The sequence below is a fragment of the Cibotium barometz genome, chromosome 7 (assembly GCF_041138505.1).
Source record: "Cibotium barometz isolate CiBa-2024 chromosome 7, ASM4113850v1, whole genome shotgun sequence".
In the NCBI taxonomy this organism is placed as follows: Eukaryota; Viridiplantae; Streptophyta; class Polypodiopsida; order Cyatheales; family Cibotiaceae; genus Cibotium; species Cibotium barometz.
In genome coordinates this window covers 15724448-15732414 of record NC_141052.1, presented here as the reverse complement: position 1 = coordinate 15732414, position 7967 = coordinate 15724448, and the positions used below count along the sequence as shown (strand labels likewise).

General features: G+C 36.0%; 1 non-coding gene across 1 annotated transcript; it reads right to left on the bottom strand.

Moving 5' to 3' along the window:
* Positions 1 to 1394: 1394 nt before the first annotated feature.
* On the bottom strand, positions 1395 to 1497 carry LOC147636740 (U6 spliceosomal RNA). Its single transcript, XR_015266377.1, has one exon. It is a non-coding gene; the product is annotated as a U6 spliceosomal RNA (small nuclear RNA).
* Positions 1498 to 7967: the final 6470 nt, after the last annotated feature.

The window sequence follows — 7967 nt, the reverse complement described above, 5'->3', positions numbered from 1 at the left end:
ATCCTCTACATGTAACTCAGTCATCCTCTACATGTAACTCAGTCATCTACTATCAAAGATCAGAATATCAAAATCCAAAGACTACCTACACTACTTATTCTCATATTTACACATACCATGGGTTTCTTGGTAGGGCTCTAATCCCTCTTTTGCAGGCATCACCAAATTTCTCCTCATATCACGTCGTCTCTCTCTTTCTCTTTCTCTCTCAACGACCTCTCAACCCTCACTCTTTCCAATCCTCATTCCCACACACTCTTTCTCTATCTATACCTCCATAACTCCTTTTATCCCCCTTCTCTCTCAATCTCTCTCTTTCTATGTTCTCTCACACACACACCCTCTCTACTTCTCACTATCTTTCTATCGTTTGGAGAGAGAGATACACAAGCCCTCTCATTATCTCTGTTCATCATTACCTCTCTCTCTCTCTCTCCCCCCCCATAGACACACATTAACCCTCTCTTCCTCTTCCTCTCACTCCCTCTCTACTCTCTTGCTCATCCCCTCTCTCATTCACTCCCTCTTTTCTCTTCCTCTCACTCTCTCTCTCTACCCTCACTCTCTCTCTAACCTAGCTTTCTCTCTCAACATGCACACTTTCTCTCTCTGTTCCCCTTCTCTTTCTCTACTCGTATGCTTGCTTTCCTCCTTGTTCTCTCTCAATCTCTCTCTTGATCTCTCTTTCACTTTCTCACACAATCTCTCTTTCTTTCTCATATACTCTCTCTCTTGATCTCTCTTTCTCACACTCTCTCTCTCTTTCTTTCTCACACTCTCTCTCATAGACATACACATACACACACCCTCTCTTCCTATCATTATCTCTCTACCCTCTTGCCCATCCTCTCACTCTTTTTTCCTCTCTCTGCTCTTTTCCACTCACTATCTCTTGCCACACACACACATACACATAGAGCATCGTAAAGTGAAGAAAGAGTGTCTCGTGTGAGATAATCACTTAAGTTGAGGATGGGCATGCTCAAACTTGTAAATTATAATAGAATAAGCAAATTTTATATGTATGCATTTTTTTGCTATAAAAATATGATAAGTAGCATTTGGTACTAAAAAGTTTCTAACATAAATCTCAATATTGTTATTGAAAAAAAAATGGTCTTTGTGATATATAGCGATTTTAAGAAGTCAAATATCCTTTCTTGTATTGTAATAGACCCTTGTAGGCCATGATAAACTTTTTTGTATCATGCATGTAGATCAAGTTTAAAACTGATTTTTAGGTGATTTTGGATGTTTGTGCAAAGTCTCATATGGGCATGTTCTGATAGTGACTCATCCCACCTTCACAAGTGCATACATTGGGATTGATTTTTGAGCATGTTATGGATTGAATTAGAAAAAGTTTATTATGGCCTACAAGGGTCTATTACATAAAAAATTTGTACCATTTCTCGATTTGTGCGTGTCATCCTTGCGCAGGGGCCATGCTAATCTTCTCTGTATCGTTCCAATTTTATCAGATGTCCCCGAACAAACCAATTGGACTGACTATTTGTCACTTGTCGAATTTGCATACAATAGCTCATGGCATGCATCCATTAAAATGACACCTTTTGAAGCCATGTATGGGTATAATCGTGCTACACCTCTAAACTTCTCTAATCCTGTTAACAAAGTTGAAGTTTCAAAAGACATGCTTGAACAAATGGACGAACAAATGGCAAAAATCAAGAAACACATACGTGAGGCTCAAAAGAGACAAAAAAAACACTATGACAAGAATAAGAGGGGTTTGGAATTTGAAAAGGGAGACATGGTTTTCTTAAGGGTTTTGCCTCAACGAAGTAATTTGGTTTTGGGGAAGGATAGAAGATTGTCTGCTCGTTTTGCTGGACCTTTCAGAGTTTCCTTTGTGTTGAGTTTCAGCCAACGTAAAAGAAAGATTTTCAATGTACCCACTTGTGTAATGTCTTCTCCCATTAGCCAACTCAACCGGGCGTTTTATATCTTTATGAACTTTGAGTTTCAATTTTTCAGACATTTTGGAAGAGATAAAAAAATGAAGTGAGGCGAGCAATACCTTTTCTCAGCTTGAGTTCGAAATTCATCCCACAAAATAGGTCCCACAATCGTTCGCATCTGCATATAAGACTTCCACCAAAGTTTAGCAACACTTCGAAGCTGCAGAATTGCAATTGGACGACCATTAAGAAGGGCTTCATTAGGCCTAGTGTCTCTCCTTGGGGAAGTCCCATTCTTTTCCAAAAGAAGAAGGATGGGTCATATCAACTTTGTATTGACTATAGGGGGTTGAATAAACAGACCATCAAAAATAAATATCCTTTGCCACACATAGATGATTTGTTAAGTCAATCGAGCGGGGCTAAAGTGTTTTCAAAGATTGACTTACGTTCGGGTTATCACCAAATCCGAATAAAGCAAGAAGATATACCCAAAACTGCATTTCGCACATGATATTGGTCACAATGAATTTATTGTTTTGGCTTTTGGATTGACAAATGCACCTGCAACCTTCATGTGTTTGATGAATAATATATTTCATCCTTATCTTGATGAGTTTACACTTGTTTTCTTGGATGACATATTTGTATATTCAAAGAACAATGAGGAACATGAAATTCACCTTAAGAAAACTCTCCAAGTGTTGCGTGATCATAAATTGTATGCCAAAATGAGTAAATGCTTCTTTGCTAAGGATAAGTTTGTTTACTTGGGAAGGGTTATTCCTAAAGATGGGATTCATATTGATCCAGATAAGGTAAAAGCAATTGTGGAGTGGCCTATACCAAAGTCTGTAAGAGATGTGAGGAGCTTCATTGGGTTGGCACAATTTGAGAGGGCACATATTCATGATTTTTCTAAGATTGCAAGTCCTTTGACCGATCACACTAAGAAAACTAAAGGTTTTGCTTGGAATGCATCATGTCAAAAAGCATTTGAGACCTTAAAACAAAAGGTGGCTGAAAACTGTATTTTGAAGATTCCTGAGATGGGAAAACCCTTTGTTGTTGCTTGTGATGCCAGTGGTTTTCAAATTGGATGTGTTTTGTCTCAAGATGGGAGGGTAGTTGCATATGAGTCACCAAAGTTAAGGAAACATGAATTGAATTATGCTGTACATGATTTGGAAATGCTTGTGGTTGTTCATGCTTTAAAACATTGGAGACATCTCTTACTTGGTGTAAAATTTGAATTGAGACCTGATCATCAAAGTTTAAAATACATTTTTACACAACCATTACTTAATGAGATCGACAAAAGAGATGGATTCAATTGTTGAGTGAGTATGATTTTGACTTCAAGTACATTGTGGGTAAAGAAAACAAAGTGGCAGATGCTTTAAGTCGAATTCCTTCATGTAATATTTTGAGTGTTGTACGAATAAATTTGATTGATGAAATTCGGGTTCAAAGTGCAAAGTGATCCTTTTTATTCCAAAATCCTATCCGCATGAAATGTTTGAGGGAAACTTTCATTTGTATAAAGGCAATCTTTATTTTGGGAATCGTGTGTGTATTCCTTCCACATCTTCTTTGAAAGAACAAATCATGCATGAATGCCACAACACTCCTTTCTCTGGTCATCCGGGATTTAACAAAACCTACCTCAAAATCAAAAGTTCGTTCTTTTGGCCAAACATGAAACATGACATTCAATCCTTTGTGCGTGAATTCTTGCATTGTCAACAAGTAAAAATTGAACATAAACGTATGTCTGGTCAAATGCAACCATTAGATATACCAGGTAAAAAGTGGGAATCAATTTCCATGGATTTCATTACAAAATTGCCTATCACACGGGGTGGGTATGACACTATCTTTGTAGTTGTTGATAGACTCACAAAAATGGCTCACTTCTTCCCAATGAAAAAGACTGACACCGCAATGCATATAGCAAAATTGTTTGTGAAGGAAATTTTTCGCTTGCATGGTATGCCAAAAAAATCATTGTTTCTGACCGGGATTCTAAGTTTACTGGAAAGCAACCTTTCATGCAATTGGCACACAATTGCGAATGAGTACTATTTTTCATCCACAAACAGATGGTGAAACTGAAAGGGTTAATCGGGTTTTAGAGGACATGCTAGGATGTATGTAAATGAGAAACAAACCAATTGGACTGACTATTTGTCACTTGTCGAATTTGCATACAATAGCTCATGGCATGCATCCATTAAAATGACACCTTTTGAAGCCATGTATGGGTATAATTGTGCTACACCTCTAAACTTCTCTGATCCTGCTAACAAGGTTGAAGTTTCAAAAGACATGCTAAAACAAATGGATGAACAAATGGCAAAAATCAAGAAACACATACGTGAGGCTCAAAAGAAACACTATGACAAGAATAAGAGGGGTTTGGAATTTGAAAAGGGAGACATGGTTTTCTTAAGGGTTTTGCCTCAATGAAGTAATTTGGTTTTGGGGAAGGGTAGAAGATTGTCTGCTCGTTTTGCTGGACCTTTCAAAGTTTTGAAAAAGATAGGATCATTGGCTTATGAACTTGAACTTCCTTCTCATGTTAAGGTCCATCCAGTTTTCCATGTTAGTTTGTTGAAGAAATATGTTCCTAATGTGTGTCACCATGTTTTGCAGGACAACTCTAAGCTTCAAGATGATGGTTCCCTTCAAGTTCAACCAGATTACATTTTAGATAGGAGAGTTCGAAACCTTAGGAATAGAAACATAGTAGAGGTTTTGGTTAAATGGGATTTATATCCTGTCGAAGATGCTTCTTCGGTAGATCTAGATACTTTGAAATCAGAGTTTCCTTCATTCCAACTCTGAGGACAGAGTTTTTGAGAGGGGAGTATGTAATAGACCCTTGTAGGCCATAATAAACTTTTTTGTATCATGCATGTAGATAAACTTTTAAGTTTAAAAGTGATTTTTAGGTGATTTTGGATGTTTGTGCACAGTCTCATATGGGCATGTTCTGACAGTCTCATCCCACCTTCACAAGTGCATACATTGGGATTGATTTTTGAGCATGTTATGGATTGAATTAGAAAAAGTTTTGTATGTATGAAATGTAGTCCTTATCACATAGAACAACTTTGCCAGAGTGAAGGTTTCATACTTTAGTCGTTTTCAATCTCGTTTGATGCCTTAGATTAGAGAAAGTAAGAAAATGCCTGTTTTTCATTCTCTCTCTAGAAAATTCAATATTAAAGTCTGTTTTTTGAGAATTCAGAGGCAAGTCTGGAGAGAGAGTGTCTCACGGCGCTTGTAGAGCTCGCCGAGGAGAACAAAACACTATCTCACGAGCGCAGGTAAATTCTCATCAGTTTTGGAGATACGAAAGCTTGAAGAAGGGTCGATTTTTCCAGTGTTAAAAAACTCAACTTTGCTAATCTTTTTGAAAAGTTTTCTTTTGTTTTTTTACCACGTTTTGCAGCATCGATCGCGTGCCAAAATTTGCAGGAAAGGGCCGCGCGCTTTTGGAGCACCGTCTCGCTTTTGGCTATTTTTGGAGAACGCGTCTCTATATTCGGCATACCGCGAGTGTGTGTGTCACATATATCGCGAGACCCCTTGTGATTGCGATTGTGAATGTGATTGAGAGCGTGATTGCGATTGAGAGTGTGATTGCGAGTGTGAGTGTGATCAAGGCAGCCTATGCCACTCGGGGGTGGTCGAGCTTCTGAATAGAAGTACTTTTTTCGTTGTAACCTGGGTGGTCGAGCTTCTGAATAGAAGTACTTTTTCCGTTGTAACCTCTCTTGCAATATAATAAAATCTCTCTCTCCATCTATTTGATCTTGTCTTATTGTCTACCAATATTCTGTATAGAACGATCTTGTTACATGTATTTGGATACATATTATTTATTTACAAGAAAAATATAAATTTTTTTATATAGATATTGTTAATTAAATTAAAAAAAATATATATATATATATTGAATATTCAATTTATGTAGATTGATTGACCATATAATTGTATACACCGTGAGTTCTCAGCTATATATATGACCATATACCGTTCATTTAAAAATATAATATTGAATATTCAATTTATATAAATTAGTTGACCATGTAATTATATACACCATGAGTTAACTATATAGATGTTACTATTTTTTCTATATAGAGATCATTAGTTTACTAGATGAAAGTTAGATTTCCTATGATATAGATATTCTAATTTTGCTATATAGACTTCATTTCTTTCCTAGTTATGAGGTGGGTTTTCTATATGGTTATTATCAATTACTATATAGAAATTTCATAATGCTATATAGGAAATGCTATTTGCTATATAGGAAAAACTTATTTACTAGTTATAAGATTAATTTCCTATATAGATATTCACATTTCCTACATAGAAATCACTTCTTTACTAGATGTAAAGTCAATTTCCTATATAGATATTACTATTTTCTATATAGGAATTGCTTATTTACTAGATAAATAATGTAATTTGCTAGATCAATATATAGGAAATCACATTTACTAGATTGAATAAGAAAACATATGTTGAGATCTAGCAAATTTGTCCAAATTTGCTAGATAGACTCAACTTTACTATATAGGAATTTGTTTGAAGTCCCTTGTGAGGACACTTATGCATGTTACTTACTGTGTGCGCAAAGGTGTTATATCTTTTGAGGATTTACGAACAGTGGATGGACATTTGTATCCGTGTTTTAAGGCTGCATGTGAAGCCAGAGGAATGCTAGAGAGCGATGAGGAGTGGTATATGTGTCTCCAAGAAGCTGCATTTCAGAAAATAGGATTTCAGCTGCATCAATTGTTTGTCATTATAATAGTTTTTTGTGAGCCTATATCCTCTGGACACCTTTGGAATAAATTCTCTACCAAGATTTCAAATGAGTTTTTCCATACCTTGCAGCAAAAAGAGTTTGCATCTATGCACTGAGCAAAGAGACATGCTGTGGAAAGGAGGTTTGCAGCATATAGACTTGTGGTGTGACGGAGGCATCGATCCAACATGCATCATTAGAAATTCAACACCTCCATTCTCTAATCCAACAACTCTATTGAAGTTTGTAGGCAATGGAGTAAATGGATTGTATGGATACATCTCAGCTCAATGTGCTAATGCAAATATGTACAAGAATTTATATCTATGAGAGGAGGCAAACAGAAGGCAAGATAAGATAGAGTGTGTGGCATTGAAGCAACTTCTAGAAAATGAGAAGGAAGAACATAAAAAGACAAAGGCAATGCTACTGAAAGCGAGGAGAAAAGGCACTGTATTAGGAGAGAGACTACGGAATAGAAAAATCCAGAACATTACAGAGTTGAAGGCTAGCTCTGGAGGATGTAAGTGCAGAATTCAAAAAGCAAGGTATGACGATATCTCATTGTTAACTTCCATTAATGAGCATCCAAATTGTTTAAACGAATGAAGAAGCTCCAAAAAATTTCAATGTAAATCAATGAACTTTTAAAGGTGAGTTATAATTGTCTTATTGTATAATTGTAGATGTGTTTCTTTCTTGTTGTAGGGAAATTTTAAGGTTTGGTGAAGTAAATGAAAATTCCAATCTTGTTCCAATGAAGCAAATAAAAGGTTTAGTCTCTAAAGTTGTCGTGCAGAGCTTGATAGATGAAAAAAAGTTCAAAAGGGTGAAACGTGATGCTGTCGAAAAGTTTATATCAGAAAGTAGAGTTGATGTCGAAAAAATTTAAGAAGACCTAGATATGAGTGGGGTGAGTAGAAAAGGATATGCTTCAATCTTTAACATCGTTTCTTCTACCATACATGTTTTCTTACCTTGATGAATCGGGCACTTGATCCATCAATCACAAAGACCAGTTCAAAGTACTTTAGCGTTCAATCAGAAAAACATGTATGGTGGTTGGGATCATTTGAGGTATGGATTTTCTTATTTTGGTGTTAGTATTTGTTGAATATACATGTATATTTTTTAATAAACTTCTACGATACATGTTTTGGTGTTAGTATTTGTTGAATATACATGTATATTTTTTAATAAACTTCTACCATATATCATTC